This window comes from Melozone crissalis, unplaced genomic scaffold (genome assembly GCF_028551555.1).
Source record: "Melozone crissalis strain CALT ecotype California unplaced genomic scaffold, PUWL_Pcris_2 ptg000039l_1, whole genome shotgun sequence".
NCBI lineage: Eukaryota > Metazoa > Chordata > Aves > Passeriformes > Passerellidae > Melozone > Melozone crissalis.
Window position 1 is genome coordinate 917,502 of NW_026535817.1, and position 14,834 is coordinate 932,335.

Sequence of the window (14,834 nt, forward strand, 5' to 3'; positions counted from 1 at the left end):
TAGCTATTTATAAATTACTACATTCCTATATGCTTATTATGTAAAAAATTTAAGGGTTTTTTTGAGTTCTATTACTCTGTAGTGAGTTTTCTGAAGGATGTCCCTTTCAGGTAGCTGTAGGCAGCAGTTAGATCTCACCTGAGCTTCTTTTTCCCCCTAGCTCTCTCAGTTACTCCTCACACGAATTACTCTCCAGATCCTTCACCAGCTTCATTGCCCTTGTCAGGATGTGCTCCAGCACCTCCACATGGTTCATGAGGTGAGAGGCCCAGACTGGACACAGCACTCAAGGTGTGGTCTCAAAGGGCCAAGCACAGATGGAGAATCACTGCCCTGGCCCATGCTCAGTTATCCTGAACAGGACCCGGCTGGAGGGTAATGCTCCTTAGCTGAGAAAGGTGTTAGGAAAAGGAAGTAAACACAGTTCACCAATGAAACATCCAAGAAAAATGATGACTCAAACTCAGAAAAACCCCAATATTGATTCCATGTCCCCATGCTAGAAGCGTTCCCACGGTATTGAGTTACTGCTCCTGTCAACAAGAGCGATATTACAAAAGCATGAACGGAGGCGCAGGACTGAGAAACTCAGTTATGTTTTATCAGCAGCACAAATCAAAGGTTCCAGGAGCCTGAGGGCTCCTGAGGATCCAACACGCTGCCACAGGCCAGCTCCACTTCCATGTCCTGATGCAAGGCCTAGAGCACAGCACAGAAGAGACAATCCTTAGCCCTAAGGCATAGTTTCCATGGCTGGGGTGACACATGTGTCACCAAAAGCCATGGAACTACAGCTACCCTTCCCCTAGGATGTCGACAGTGTTTCCCTACTGCTTCCTGTCCCCACACTTACCTGGCAGCCAAGTTTTAAACAGGAACCACACAGCACACGCTACTCCTTGTGAGGGCATTATAAATACTAACATGAAAACCTGGCAATATAACTAAAACCATTTACCAAACATTTTTTTATCCCCTTGCAGTGTATCACTGTCAAGAGATGACACAACACACTTCCCTGGCAGTCTCTACCTTGTGATATCTTCAGAACTGGTAAAACAATCACCACTTCTCAAAAACCTATTATGCAACTCCCCTTTTCAACATAAGCACCTGCTGCCACAGGAGCTGGAAAATATATGTACAGGACCTGCCAAGCCATAGCAATATTATACACATGATGCTATTAGAGCAAGGCCGATTAAGTGACATTTTTACTGGGGAAAATTGCATTGACCTTCTATTGAACTTCTGGCAGGAACCTGCAGCCTCATCATTTCATACCCTGGCCAGACCGAAGCAGGGAGCTCAGGTTTGAATTCTGCAGGAACAAGGGCAATAGTAACAGCATTCTGTAAGCCAATTCATCACCAGCCTAATTCCCGTTCAGCAGACTGGGACTGGGGAGGGTGGGTGCCTGGTGCCATCAGCACGGAATCAACACACAACCCCCCAAGCTCAGCTCCAGGCTCTCTCCCAGACACTCCCCCACTCCAAGGGCCCTCAGCAGTGAGCTCCCCCAGCACAGCAGGTATTCCCCTGGGACACTTGCCTATTCCAGTGGGAATTTCTGCTTCAGCCCATCTCCCCAAGCAGCAGACAGCGCCCAGGCACAGAAGTCTTTACAAGTGTCAGGACAAGGCCAAGGCGGTGCTCAGCTGAAGCCAGCTAGTCAAAACCAGAGGTCAGGGATTCTTCCTACTAACTCCCAGCCACAATCCAGCTGTCAACTCCCAGAACAAATCACTGGCCAAAAGAAATAAACAGGATCAACATCCAATGCAACTGCCTTCTGTTTCTGCACACCAGAAGCATGAAAGCAACTGTCAGGTGTCCTGAGAGAAAAGAGGAAAAAAAAGCCCAGAGACACAGAATGATGCATTTCTCTAAGATGGTTGACAATATAAAACCATTTTGTACTTCTATCTTAAGTCCTTCTTCTTAGGATTTGCCTCCATTAAAGGTGACTGTTTTGGCATCTGAGCTGGCATGCAACATTCTTTTATTACAGAGGGTATTCACTAACCAAGAGGGTGAAAAGGAAAATCCAAATTTGCTAACACTTAAAAAAAACCCCAAAACATAACACCCAACTAAACAACATCCATAAAATCATCACTGAATTGAAGCCATTCCTTTCAGCCAAAAAGGCCCAAAAACAAAGATATGGAGAAAGGCCAGATGCAGAGTGGCATTATAGTAGTGAAATCAACTACTCATTGTAAAGGGTTTTCCTATTGCAGCATAACAAGAAAAAGTTAATGTTTAACTTCTTGATATGCCTTTAACTTTATGAGCAGCTGTTGGAGTAAGTTTAATGACTTCTGTGTGGGGGTTTTCAAATGAAAGAGGAAGCATGAGTTTTAAAGTGTTACAGAAAATCAAGCACACTCCTGAACAGTCAGACTGTTGGAGCAGTTTTCAGCTGACCAAAACACTTCTAAATCACAACTAGTTTTTTTTTAAGGAAGTATTTTTCCATTCACCCAGAAGAACCAAGCAGAACCTACAACAAGAAGTGTGACTACACAGAAAATAACGACTTTCAGAATTAAAATATAGGAGGGAGGATCTTCTCCCCCCTTTGTCACAAAGTTTGATACTTGAAGGCTGGGCAATGTGGAAATGAAGTAATGACTTTGAAATAAGTGTAGTGCTAGCTGACTTGTAGAATACTAATTTAAACATTAAGACTTAATGTCATTTATATAAACATCAATCCTAAATTATTTTAGATGAATTCCAAGTAATAATTGGTATAACAGTCAATTACAGTCCTAGAACACGTACCCAAGATTACATTTAGATTTGCTGCCAATCCTTAATAATCTGCTAATCACTGCTAATAGAACTTTTTGGCGTGTTTGAGGGCTTTCTCCCGCTTTACACTCCTGGCTGCCTACCTGCTCTTTCTGAAACTCAGAAATAGCTATTTTCATGCCAGCAATATCATTATCCACATTTTCCTCCATGGTAGAGAGATCCAGAAGCGGAAGAGCCTCTCACTCGCCTCCATCCAGCACAGCCTGAATGCAAACTGCACCCACATTTATCACTACTCAAAAGATTAAGCAGTTCTTATACATAAGGACATAAAGTGTCCTTTTTATTCACTAACCAAGAACACTCCTGACTTCAAAAGCAGCAAAGGAAGTTTGACAGAGCTTCAGTTCAGCGATTCAATCTGCTTTTTTGAGTTCCTCCCTCCCATTCAGCCTTTTTTGAGATCTGAGGTTTGCTAGGTTTACCTGGGCAGTTTGAGCAGGACCTCTTCTGGGAAAGGTGCCCTTCATCCCAAACAGCAGCGGCTCTCTGACAGCAAAGAGCAATCTCCGAGCTGCTGATCACTCACCTTACCCAAAGGGCTCAAATTACTCATTACCATTCCCCAGAGACAGCACAGGTTAAAGGAACAGGCTGCCACCTCTGCAAGCCCAAATCTGGGAGCTGATTAGCAATGAAATGACTATGCCCAAATGGAAGGCTAATGTGTGCATCCCAGGAATATTATTTTTTAAAGCAGGGAAATGTGAGATTTTCATGTAATTCAGCAAACCAGCAATTGCCACAGTTGTGGTGCTAACATATAGATTTATTCCCTCATCTTGGTCTCAGTATTGTCCCCCTCCCTTTACTACAGCTCACTACACAAAACTCCTTATTTTAGAAGGAAGAACACAAACTGCTCTTGGAGCTGTAAACTCCCTAAAACTTGACATTACTGTCTGAGCCAACTGGAACAAAAAGGCAGAAACATCATTTTTTCATCTTACCTTTTTTCCAAAAGAAAGGTGTATTTAATCAGCAACTAACTTGCATTAAAAGCTGCAGATCTGATGCAGTTTTCACACAGGTAGAGGGACCTTGACCAGTTTTCAGTTAAATACAGCAACCACCCATGCCAGGGTGGTTTTCTCCCAGTGAGGCCTATTTGGCCTTAGTTATCCCACCTGAGGTCAAAAAACTGGAATCATGAGCAGGGCAGTGTCACCTCAAGAGCCAATCCTACCCCACCATGCCCAACTGCAGCCTTCACCACAGATAAACACAACCAGGGTGTTCATTCCTCTCAAGATCAATGTACTGTAGCTGTAGGAGGAGACACGTGGTTGAAAGCACAGCAAGAGAAACGCTGAGGGAAGCTGCAGAAGAACTGGTCACAGAGAGCACTACAAACTGCCTCTGGGAAAAAACCAAAAACACCCATAAGCATTAGCTGATTATAGTTTACTACTGTTCTCAATAGAAAGGAAGCATTAAAACAGGGAAGGAAATGACCACTGATCCCAATTGTTGCCTGACATTACCCGACTGAGTGCCACTCCAAACTCCATTGACATGAGCGTACTTTGTGTGCAGTTCTGTTTGCTTTAGCTGCTATTAAAAACAGTTTTACAGGTAAAACATGATACCCATCCTCCAGAGGCTTGTGAACACCTCACTTATACAAACACAGAGCCAAGCCCTACAACCCACGCTGCCTGACCAAAGGCCCTGTAAGCAAAGCCTTTTATCAAGCCCCAGATAGGCAGGAATGACTAACAGTAGGCACTTGCAGTTAGGTATAATGCTGAAAGACAAATAAAATACTTCAAGACAAAGCAAAGGTTTCACTAGTCCTGAGTACAGAATGATTCTATGCTAAAAATGCAGTACTCAACCCAAATCTTAGCTGTGCCAGCCAAATACACGCAGTTGATAATAAAGGCAAAATACAAATACACACAAATATGCATGAAGTGCATTGATTCCAAACCAAAGGAGTGACCAGAGAAAACAAAAACTCTTCTCTTTTGCACATCCCTCAACATGTCTGATTTTTCACATTTCCCCCAAACATTTTAAGATTTAACAGAACTCCACATCAGCTTTTTTTTTTTTGCTGAGCACCCAGAAATGGTACCTATGTGAGAAAACACACTGACCACATTATGTCTGACAGTACATTTCAGAATACAATTTTATTGTGGAGACAGGAGGATTTTAATTAATGGCATAACAAACAACAGTAAGGAAGACCATTATCTTCAAGCAACACCTTGCCTCCTAACCATTCCTTTAGGCAGGGAAATGTAAAACATGTTCTTAGCCCATAATACTGTTTGCTGTGCTGTACATATTCCACAGGCAATCCGAAATACCCTAATCCTTTAGGAGCATTACAACATTACAGTCAGCACTGCACAAGCTGACTTGAGGCAGCAAACTGCAGTTTAAGGTTAGGAAGCTCTTGGTACTAAGTGACCTGTGTGCTGAAAAGCAGCAAAAAAGCACCAGAAATGCAGAAATGTGCAGAGCCTGGGAGCAACAAATCAGGAAATCATCTGGGAAGAGACTCTGGCACAAGGCATTGTACAGCCTTTGGGTTTATGTCCTTAGATTTTCTCTATCACACATCCTGTTACTAATTGCTGAGGCACAGTGTATGTGTGATTGCTATTCTGTGTTGGAATGTTTTAGATGAGTGGTGTGATTTGGCTTCCAACCACAGGCTCCTTTTTTCAACTAAATGAATAAATTAAGAAATTAGTAAGACACATGTATCAACAAGAGCAGGTTTCTGCATTTGCTTTGTAGAGTCTCCCAAACAACAGCTCCTATCCAATGGTTGAAACACTTCAATGAGTACAAGAACATCTCATCCACAGACAAAAGAGGAAGATTTATAGGCATTACAATGTCAGACTTACTGTGTCAGCTGTGCAAACAGCAAACGAGCTGTTAAGAGGGAGTCAAAGGATATGCAATTTATGAAACCACTTTTAGTAACCACTTACTGTATGTGCAACAGGTTTTATCAAACATGGAAGGGTTTTACCTAAGCTTTTGTACTCAACCATGGTAGAAAAAGGATTTTAGAAATCCTCACTTCACAGGTAGCATGGCAGAAGAGGCACTTCTTCAAAATAAAGGTTCTACAGTTCATACATAACATTTTCAAAATGCATGCCAGTAGATGGACCTTTCAGAAGTCCATGGGAACAGAACTCCTATGCAAAGCATTCTGTCCTACTGAAATAACTTTATAGCAAGTGACCAAAGTATAACACTCCTGGTAACACTTCACCACTGGCTTTTGGAAAGAAGTGCTCTGTGGTTCTTCATGGTTATGGAAAACTGCCCCAAACTTCTGAAAACACTGATCATATCTAAAAAGATTAAATACTTACAAATATTATCTTTATAATGGTTCTGTTCTAAATCTACTCAGGATTTCCAAATCTATTAAGAGCAACAATTTGATCTTTTAATCAAGAGCCTTATAACGTGCATGCTTTGGAGTCATAACACTGGCAGTAGTGACTGTATCAGTCAAAATCGGATTTCCCTGAGAGTAAAGGATTCAAGTTTAATTAAATATTTTCATAAGGTGAACTAAGTTGCAACAGGGCCAAGGCACCTTCCACTCCACATGACCTACATTCCTTAACACTCCACGCACTAAAACTGAGCAAACAACGCACAGCAAAAATTATAAACTTTACAGAAGGTCAGCATTGTACGAGCATCCATTTTCCAAGTTCAGCCCAACTAACTGCATGGAATTGAGTTTCATCAAGATTTTAAAACCTGTGAAACATTAACCTCTGTAGACCTACCAGGTAGGGTAATCAAAACAAATCAAAACACATTCTTGAGTCATTTCAATAACCCAAATAAAAGCAAATAGAGCAAGAACAGCCAGTCCTTTTTGCCCTGTTTTGCACCAGGCATCCCAAACAGGGCATTTCAAGATCCCTATAATTTGTAACACTTTCCAAGGTGAGGATTAGCAAAGCCAAGCACTCACACACTGCTCCAAAACCAGCGAGCCTTCCACCAGGGCAGCCTGACTGGGTGCAGCAGCAGCTCGGATTTCTCCGCATTGGCGCTCTCCGTGACACAGCTCTGCTCCGTGCTGCCCATGGATATCCCAGCCCTGGCACCTTGCAAAGACACCTGCTGCCTGCACACAGCCCAGAGCCATCTGCTTGTGAGTGAGACACACACACTCCTGGGGGAGAGATCTGTCTGCTTCACCAACACAACAGGAGAACCTTCCCTGACAAATTGCACCTCTTCCTTCGCAGCTCCTGGGAACTCGCTCACTGTGTTTTGGCAACAACACCCAAGTCCCTTGACAAAGTCTCCTCAGCTCCTTGGAGAGCTTCCCTCCAAGTACCCAGACCTGAAACATTAAGTTCCTCCACCTGCTGCAGCCATTTTGCACTAGAAAGAACCAGAAATATTCCTGTGACATCAGGGCTGGAGGGATCAACAGAGCTTATTCCACATTTCCAGGGGACACCAGTGCTGGTGAAGACATTTTTTACCATCCCTGTTCCTGCTGTGTGACCACTGTGCCCTGAAGAGCCCAGGAACAGAATAACTCACCACAGGACTAAGTGCTGAAAATAAAAGGAAACTTTCTACCTGCAGAGAGGACAAGGCATAAGTGCCACAGGAGTTGATGGAGACAAAGATGCCTCCACTGAAGGGTCAAAGCTGCCCATGGTGTCTTTGCTCTCACACTGGCATCAAAAGACAGGCTCAAAGAGCAGATGAACGAAGTGCCAAAGAGATGGAAAAAGGAAAAAAGAAAAAAACCTCACTCTGATTTTCAGTACTTGAATTAATGACTGGATCTCCCTTGCTATAACGACCCTCTGAAGAAGGGGCTGGAAGAATTGCAGTGCACTTTGCTGTGAGCCTAATTCCTTGGTGCCTGTAGTTATGTGCTACCATCACCCAAGCATGAATTTTGGCTCACTAACAAGCCCCAGGCCCTGAGACAACGTTAGTTTTAAACTGAAACCCATTTTACTGGGATTTTCACTTAACTTCAATAATTATTGGGGGGATGCTTTGCTTTTCACTCCAGCTGGCTTCAGCTTGGTACAAGCTCTCCCTGGTCACGCCATCACATGACACCCAGAAGCACTCAATGAATTTCTTTGTTCCTTTTCTGACTTCATCCTATAGCAAATAAGCACATTTAAGCCACACAAACACAATCACAAAGGAAACTATCACAGGTTTGTTTCAGCAGTGGGAAATACAACCTGGAATAAAATAAAAACACTGCATTTCATCATGCTTTGCTCTTATTCATCTCCATTAAAATAATTGCAACACCACCACACATGCCAAAAACATTTAGCTTATTCAGTCTGCTAATTAACAGCTTCTGTTTCGAAATTTACGGGTCGGTTTTCTTCAAATTCACTTGTTGTGTGTTGCTTTCAGATTTGTATTTTGAGTGCCTTCTTTCAACTATCTCCTGGTAGAATCTGGGCCCAGAGTAAGGATAAAAGGGTAGTGTAACAGCTTTCCTGTAGAGTTTAATCCTGAGATTCTGATTTTAAGAGCAAAACCACATCACTTACCATAGCTACAGGGGACAGAAACCAACTTGGGAATCTTTCAGAAGGGACAAAACACACTCCAGTAAGGGTTGGGACTTTTTATGTTTCTGCAGCTGTACAAAAATTTTTAAACACACATAAGCTTCCTGCAAATTTCTAGCACTAGTAGTTGAGTAAGACTAGAGTATAATTCAAGAAAGGAAAATCTAGAGTATAATTCAAAATGTAAAGACAAGGTTTGTCGATTTTCCAAAACAGTCTGACACTTAACTACAATCTGTTAATTCACAAACACTAGGGCAAAGAGAAAATAAATCCAAAGATTACACGGGATCAAGACAAAGATGATTCCCATCTCCAAGACCACAATTCCCAGAATAACCTGGGTGTAAAACCAAAACAAATGAACAATAATCCATCCAGGTACAACCTAAGTGGTTCTACACATGCATATGTCTGTTCCTACTCACCAAAATGGCACTTGCCAGGTATTCCTCCACTTCTGGAAAGCAACTAAACCTTTCTCAACATGAAGACTACAGAACAATAAATTACTGATGGGGGTTTAAAACAGAAATAACTTCATAGTCTATATCTGTAGTTATTTCCTTGGTAAGGAGTTTAAGGCAAGACTTATCTAATAAAAGTATAGTCTTCAACAAAATTATTTGGAATACTCCAATCCTCAAGTGTACTTCCATAAAAATAAAACTAATTGATAAACAAGCAAATAATTACCAAACTGTCACAAAGTGCAGTAATTAATGACTTATTAGGAGTGGTTAAAGAAATATGACAGCTCCACTCCTATATTTTACACACTCAGATCTGTTTCTCAAGATTCTCAACTTAAAAAAAAAAAACCCAGATAACCATCAACTGTCTTGGGCAAGTTTCCACACAAGTCCTCACAAGACTGACAGCAACAGCTCCCGTTTCCTTTTAGCCCCCCAAGTCATGGATGCCCCAAGCACTAGACTGGCGTATCCAGACATGTTACTGAAATAACACACGTGGAATTTTCCACTTTGTGCTGCTGGGAAGCAAAACGTGTCTGGACAAAGCTTCACATGAACACTTTAAGCTTGATTAAAGTGATACAGTTTTGTGTCCAGGGACCAATCACCACACTCATCACCACACACCCCTCAAAGCTCAGTTTCCAGAAATAATTTTCTTCTACGGACCAGCAAGGCTTCATCAGGGGTGTAATCCTTCAGTAAAGCTTTGCTGGCATTCACAGCACATTGATGTACAGGTTTGAACCAAGCTGTGGTGACTTTGGACCATGCCAGAGCCAGCTCTCCAGGGGCAGCACCCCAGAACACTCCAGAGAAGGGTACTGCTGCAAGGTCCACCTCAGGATACCATGCTGTTAAAAAGAATTACTGCTGCACAGATGTTTGCATTTTGATCAATTGGCACAAGTGGCTTCCCAAGCAAACAAAAAAGAAAAAAAATCTAGTTCCTTGCAAACAGCAGCAATGATCTCTAACAACTATCTCATTTTAAAAATCCCTAGCACTCACAAATCTGAAGCAGCTACTAGATGAAGTGCTAGCTTTGTTTGCTTTGTGCTAGCTTTTTTGTGATTTTTTTTTTTTCAAAGACAGTACTTAATTTTTGTTGAAAGTTTTTTCAATACTTTTAAAAACATCAATTTCATGAATTGGTACTCCTGGCACTAAAGCACCTTATTCATTTGACTTAAGTCAAATAACTTTCAAACCAGATGGGGGCTGCCAAAAAAAACTAAAACAAAATACAAAATATGTAACTGCATCTCAATCTAAATGCAGTTTAGATTAAATCCTGGACATCTACAATCAATGTTTGAAAGTTTTGGTTACACTTATGCACTCCATCTTCAGTTATAAGAAATAAACAACTTTTTCCAGGACTGGTGGTAAAAATAATTTCTCTAATGGAATATAGTCTTGAATTAAGAAACTTGAAAGGTCCTCAAACTTCTACACTCACACTGTTACCGCCTTCTAAGTATAAGACACAGCTTTAATATTTCATTTTTTTTAAAGCATGCTGTTTTTGCAGGGCATCAAGGCTCACTTCCAGCTCAGAATCAGAAGCTGACTCAAGACTTCCCATTAACTCTCTTTAGTTACTGAGTAAGAAGGGAAAATAGTCTTAAGTTGCTTATTTTTTGTGCAGCTGAATCATTCATAGGAGGAAAGAACAGCACAGAGCAAAGAAGAAAGCTATGTTTGTTTCCCTATACAAATAAAGTTATGGGCATGACAAACCAGTTTATAGGCACAGTTTGGGCTACAAATCATTTAAATGCTTATTTCTTACACAGAACAGCAGGACCTCACACCCTGAGCATTTTAACAGACATACATCCAAGTGTCATAAAAGATCAAAAACAATTCATCAAAAGGTTCAAGAAACCTTATGTCACAAGTCTTGGAAATTTCCTCCCAGCAAAGCTGTCCTGGAGGAAGGACAGAGAATTCTATTAAATGCTTCCAGTGGATTTTACTTCCTGGAAAACAGGGAGAAGAGCCCTCCACAATACCTATTCACAAACACTTGGAGCTATATCAGAAAGTCAATTTTCAGCCCAAAGATACTTTCTGAAACAACAATAAGAAGTCAATCCATGCTGAAATTTTTCTGAGGTCTAGAAATACCAACAAAAGGGGTGAATGATGTCAAATGCTTCTCATGTGTCAGCATTTCTCAAACACACTTCTCTTCCCTTCACAAATATGACTTTGTAATAATCAAAAAGAAATAAAAATATTTGTTGAAAGTCTAGAGCCGGAGGAAAAAAGTTAATTCGTTTGCTAATCATGTCATGAATTTGATCTCACCACAAACAACCCAATATGCTTTAATACTGCAGTGGCATTTCTCTGGTGAGTAAAAGACAAGAGATTTGACCAATAAGGAACAAACCAAGGTAAATTCTTGTACTGTTCTGAAGGGAGAAACCTTCAGAAAGAGCAATGTGGAGAAAAGGGACTTTAAAGAGCCCTAAGTGGAAAACAGCAGGAAAGGTAGGCAAGGGTGTCAAACGCTCAGCAGTTTAAGTCAAAACTAACGTATCTCATGGTCAAGAGCATCAATGAGAAAATAACCAAGACAGGACAGAGGCTGTTACTCTTTTAATTAGCTCAGAACACTCTTCAAGTAGTAGGAAGAGTATTCCAGCAAATCATGTCCTCTGTGCATGTCTCAGCAGGGGCAGGGAAGGCCCCCCACACAAAGCCATGCCAGCGAGGCACAGCAGCCACGCACCCAGCTGCAATTGCCGCGGTTCCATCGCCCAAAACCAGCCCACTGCTCCATTAGCACTTACTCAGCAAGTCACTCACACAGGCAAGGAGAGGACTCAGAGCTCAGGTGACATCACCCTGCACAGAAGAAGGATGCAGGATCATTTCAGATGTCCTCCCCTCCAGTCCTGGTTAATCTCATGGGTTTCTCCACCCAAATGCTGCTTTAGAGCAACCCAACTGTTTAGAAGCATCCTAAGAAAATAAAATCTACTGTTTATAAAACGCTGACATGATTCTCACCTCTGAGTCTCAATATTTAACAGACACATCACCAAACAAATATTTGCTTTTCTCAGGTTCTATAAACAGCTTCTGTTAACAGGAAATACACATACACACAAAAAAAAAGGAAAAATAAGTCACAAGTATTTTGTGCTAAATAATCATTTCCCTGTACTTCAGCTGAAATATTTTCACAACAGCATGAAAGCTGTCTCTGAGCACAAGACTCCAGCACAAACTGGTTGGTCTTTTGGAAAAGAAAAGCCACTGCAGTATCCAGTGTTCGGCCTGGATCAATGACTGAAACAAGCGAACAAAAACAAGGAAATGTGAAGCAAAGGTTAATTGCACACTAGGTAGTGTCAGTGCTTTAAAACTAGCTCAGCTAAAAATCTAAGTGACCTTGTGTGATAATTGCTTGGAAAAGCAGGCAGCTTCAGACTGGAAACACTAAGAAAATGTTGGCATAAAAGTCTGGAAATAAGTAATATCACGTGAATTATTCCCAAAACTAAGTAATTTGGCCATAACACGAAAAAGACATAAAAAACCATTTATTTCAAGGTGTTTGCTTTGGAGGAGAAGACCTTCAAGGATGCCTACTACTAGAGTTGCTCCCTGCTGTCCATCCCCAGGGAACTCTGAACAGCACGCAAAACGGGCTACGCAATTCCCAAAAATTCCCTGTTGTTCCACAGCCAGGGCTCAAACGAGTAGGTTATTTAGAGAATAAGAGACAAGATGCCACTCGATACCCGCTTAAATACCACAACTTCAGCGATGTGTCGCCCAAAAAGTTCACGCTTCACCGTTTTCCTCCTTTCTGAGCCCAACCGGGAGGCGCAGCAGCAATTACGCAACGCTGTTCCTTCAGAAGCGGCTGGGACGGAAACGGAGCGAACATCCAGCGAGGGCACTGCATCTCAGGCGCTCTGGGAGCCATCCCAGGTCCCCGCTGTCCCTCACACCGCGTCCCCAAGCCAGGTGGCAACCCAACAAGGGAGGGAGGGAGGGGGGGCTCTGCGCGGTGCTGCCCGCGCTGACACCACCGCGGGGCCGCTGTCGGCGACAGCCCCTCACGGCGACACCAAATAGTAAACGGGGACCCGCCGAGACCGGCCAGAATTCGGCGTCCGAAAAGCGGCGCCTGCCCGCGTTCCCCCCCGGCCCCGCTCCCGCCCTCAGCGCCCCGCGCGCGCCGAGCCCCTCGCGCGCGCCTCCCCTCAGGGCTGCGGAGCCGCCGCTGAGGGACCCCTGGGCAGGCGGGCGCCCCCTCAGCCCCCCCCCCCCCCCCCGGCTCCCTCTTCCCTCACGGCGCTCCAACTCCCTCAAGGAGCAGCGGCAGCACCTGCCGGGCTTCCCCGCACTCGCCGCTGCGGCGCCGGACAAGGACCACGCACGCCAGAGCCCGGCTAATGAGCGCCCGCCTACCGCGCCGCACAGGTAGCTGCGCGCCGCCCCCGGGCCCCTCTAGTGTCCCCGCCCGAGCGCCCCTCACGAAAAGGGCGGGAAGGGACGCGTCCTTCTGGCGCCCCTCAGGACATGGCGTTCCCCCTCACCCCTCAACTCCCTCCTCAGGTCACACCGTCCCCTCGCTCGAAGGCACCGCATCGACGCGGCTCCCCTGCGTCTCCTTCTCTCAGCTCTCACCCCACGGCACGGCTCTTCACCTCAGCTCCCCACTTCTCACCCCGACTTCCACGGCTCTTCCCCTCAGCCCTCCTCCCCCTCCCACAGCTCTTTCGCTCAGCCCCTCGACTCTCACCCACCCCATCCCCTTGAACGGCTTTCCCTCCTCCCGCTACACCAGACCCTCCATCGCAGGCACCCTTCCCCTTGCGGGAAGGGAAGAGGGCGAAGGTAGGCTAGGACAAGCAGCGAGGTAGAACGACATTGCCTCTCCACCTCCCCACCCGGACCCTCCGCTCCGCAACGCAGCCGGGACCTCTGGGCCCCCTCGGTACCGCCGAGGCCCCTCACCGCTCTCCCTTCAGGGCCGCTCCTCCGCGTCGCTGCCTCTGGTAAGGGGCCGACGAGCGCAGCTCCGCTCGGGGCTCTTGTCCTTCAGCCGGGTCCGCCCGGCCCGGGCTGCGGCGCTGCTGCGGCGCCGAGAGCGCCGGGCCCGCCGGTGCCTCCGCCCGGGCTCTGCTGCACCTGCTGCGGGGCTGGGCTGCCCTGCGAGCAGAGGAGGCTCCGTCCTCCCTCAACTTCGCATCACTCCAGGCCGCCCCCGCTCCGCCCCACCGCATGCACCGGCGCTGCTGCTCGCCCCCGCGTCCGGGGAAAGGCTCGGCTGCCCTCCCGCCCCATGCACTGCCCCGCTGCCGGGACGGCGGGCAGCTCCCGGCACAGGGCAGCTCCCCTGGGCCCGCCTCTGGCGGGCGGGACCGGGACCGCCTCCACCAATCGGCCCCAGCGCGGCTGCCCTTCAGATCCAGCCCTTCGCTGGGGGCCGAGATACCTTCTGCCGGACCTGTTTGCTCCAAGCCACGTTCAACTGTTCAGCCAATTAAGCACCAACTTAATGTAGTTACCGCGATTTCGCTTCCCCGACCGTCTTTAAATACAAGCACTAATTACCCTGTTGGTTTCACGTCTGTGTGGTTTGGGTGGATGCGGGTTTGGGGTTTTTTCCCGTGTTATTTGTTCGTTATCTAATAATGATATGTCAAAATATAATAAAGCTGTTATCGCATAGCTGACAGACAGTAAAGCTCTTAAAAAACAACAAGATTTGCCGCTCACCTCTCACACACTCCAAAGTCCAAACTTTCCCTGTTTCTTTTCACTTTCACGTTCACTGCAGTTCTTGCAATGAGCTTTAAAGGACAAGAAGTGTCAGATTGTCTTCCTGATTTGACAGATCAGGTTACTCCTTTAATAAAAGTGAAGGTTTAAGTTTCATCAGACAAAACAAAAAAGTTAATGAAATTGGAATGATAGGTTAATGAAACAGCATGATAAG

At 44.9% G+C, this 14,834-nt stretch overlaps 1 protein-coding gene across 2 annotated transcripts in view; it reads right to left on the minus strand.

The window, feature by feature from the left end:
* Nucleotides 1-13,991, minus strand: part of UGT8 (UDP glycosyltransferase 8) — a 34,662-nt gene extending 20,671 nt beyond the window's left edge. The window contains exon 1 of one of the 2 annotated variants that reach the window (XM_054283787.1): nucleotides 13,850-13,991. The gene's annotated coding sequence lies outside the window, so the exon portion shown is untranslated. Of the gene's footprint in view, nucleotides 1-11,887; nucleotides 11,944-13,849 lie in introns of those variants that run through there. The other variant, XM_054283788.1, reaches the window with a different exon arrangement.
* Nucleotides 13,992-14,834: the final 843 nt, after the last annotated feature.